Source organism: Gobio gobio, assembly GCF_949357685.1.
Source record: "Gobio gobio genome assembly, chromosome: 3".
Lineage (NCBI taxonomy): Eukaryota > Metazoa > Chordata > Actinopteri > Cypriniformes > Gobionidae > Gobio > Gobio gobio.
The window spans coordinates 55255197-55257982 of NC_137099.1; positions in this window are offsets into that span (position 1 = coordinate 55255197).

The following is a 2786-nucleotide window of genomic DNA, read 5'->3' on the forward strand; positions in this document are numbered from 1 at the left end:
TTCGATGCAATGCATCTATTCATTAGATCTAATTTGTTTTTGGGACAATATGTAATGTAAAAAGACATGTAATAATGGGAGAAATAAAAAATAATATTTTCATAAGAATATCCAGACTTAAAACTGTGTATGTTGTCAGAGAAATTCACTAAAATATGATGTCCTCTACACTCTAAAAAATCAGCGATTGGGTTGTTTTAACCCAGCAATTGGGTTGTTTTAAGCAAACATTTAACCCAATTAGTCCATTTTCAACCCAACTCTATTTTGAACCCAGCATATACAGAGGCAAAACCTCTATTCTGGGTCTCAGGAGGATATTTCTGTCTCGTGCAGAGTGAATCCAGCATTTATATTTAGATGTCACTTCCCAAACTTTGCGGCATGCAGTTGGCCGTTGGTCCTCTTAGCAGCATGAAAATCAATAGTTTTATTCAATGGATTTTATAGACTGTATAGCCTCGAGTTTCACGAACCTGCATTAACTCAGCACTGAATAAAAACTCATTCAAGAGATCTGGCTACATTACTCACCATTGAATAAAACACGATGTAAATAAACGCATTTGACACTCTCCAGAGCGCGAACGCAAATGTCCAAATCTGCCCAATCTGTTTCGCCTGTATATTATTACAGTATCAACTGAGGGTGCTTTTGCTTGCTTTTGAGGGTGCTTAGCACCTGCATCAAACCATGCTTCCGAACAAATGTCATACACTGTTCTGGGCCAGCTCTGTGTCTCCGAGCAACCCTGATACAGGACAAATGAAACGGCACTTAAAACATTGGGGCTAATATGTTAGCAAGCAAGCTGCTGATAGTTTTCGACTTCAGTCCTTAAAGTTAGTTGCAAGTAAGCGAACCTTCTACCAGCTGTAGCATTATGCCAGTTCCCGACGTTCCCACTGCCGCACCAATAACACGGGCTGCCCGCGGACGTGCCTGACTTTAAATCGGCGCTACTAAACACCAAGGGGGTAATCCAGCACCTGGAAAGCGTACCTTCCATTGGGGCAGCCATTGCTAACCAAGCCATCACCTGCTGTTAGCATCCCATTGACTCCCATTCATTTTGGCGTCACTTTGACAGCGAATAACTTTACATCTGAGGCGTTTAAAGGGTAACTAAACCCTAAACCAACTTTTTTTAGTTAATGATCTGTAATACTGGGGCTTTATTAATGCTGTTCATTGATTCGAGTAAATGTTTTGACATTTGAGTATAAAGTGTTTTAATTCTATAAAATATGGTGTAAAACCGCCAAAGTGCTGCCCTCCTAAGGTTGAACGGTGGCTACTGCAGTTGAATTTTCCTATTGGATATTGTAGGTCATCGTGACGTAGGATGGTACCTCCAACGGCTCACTATCCGCGCCCCTGGCACGAGCTCACCACGCCCTCAGAAATGTTTCCCCCAATCACACGATGAGAACGGCTTCACTCCAGTATGAACTCTCATGTTACATGAAGTAAACATTATGAATGAAACTCACTTGACACTTGCTTTAACATTGTATTGAAGAAAATACGGTTAAATAATGCAGTTGTCAGTACACGTCAGGCTTTTCTTGCGATATTATTGCCGCCCGTCATGTGTACAGATAATTTTCATACATGAGACGCGCTTTCAAACCCTGACACGCAAGTGGTTGCCGCGGACGCAGATAGATTAGGTCAGTTCTCTTGCGCGGCTGCTTCACTAGCATCGTCTGCATCGGGATTTAACGCAGTTTGAGCAGCAGCTCGCATTGATAAGGCTCCGGGTTTGTGTCTGTTACAGACAATCCACCCTCCTCCACTTCAGGTGAAGGTAGGAGAAATGACCGCTCTGTTGCAAAGCTGGCGTCACTCCAGTCATTCTCCATCTTTGCGACTCGCGAGTCTGACAGCTGTCAATCAATCCGTCACTGCGGGTCTCAGGTGCACACCCTCCGCTCAGTCCCGCCCTCGGTTCGTCCCCTCTGTCTCCGCCGGGCTCTGCCCACTTTTCCAGCATTTTTTGAAAATTGCCAGTGGGTGGAGTTAAGCTCTGAGCAGGGTTTAGTTACCCTTTAAAGACTCCATTTGTCCATTGTTTATTTCTAAAGAAACACAGCAATGTATAAAAGGCTCCATCTTACAAAAATAGGCTAAAGATGGCGTCATAACCACGCAACTCTCTGTCGCTGTAACGTACTGCTCCGAGAGACAATGGTTGAGAATCCAAACGCAGCTTTATTAAAGGGTAAACCACACTCGTAGTCAACCAACAAGCAAGAGATCATAACAGGTAATCAGACCAAACAGGCGAACAAGGCAGGAGAGACAGGCAAACGGGTAATCCACGGAACAGGCAAGAAATCCAAGACCAAGAGACATGAAACAATTGCTCAGAAATGCAGTATAGACAACAAAAGACTTTGCCGTGAATGACAGAGTGAACATGGTATATATAGGCAGAGGTAATGAGACACAGGTGTAAACAGTGAGTGCTAATGAGTCCGGGCAAAGGATTATGGGTAATGTAGTCTATGATGGAATGACAGTCCGGGTTGGAGTGCCCTCTGGTGGTGATCACAGGCACTCACACTGGTGAATTGTGACAGTCGCACAGTAGAGAAATTACCGTATAGACAGGAGGAGAGCCTGGCAGGCAATCTTTTACTGTCTATGAGGCCATTTATTAAAATAAATAAATAAATACTACGCAAAATGACAAAATAACTAATCAGAATACTTACCAAAAGTTGCCCCTGCTCACGCTCTCCGTCTCTGCAAGATTCGGTGATTCAGATTTCACTTTGCA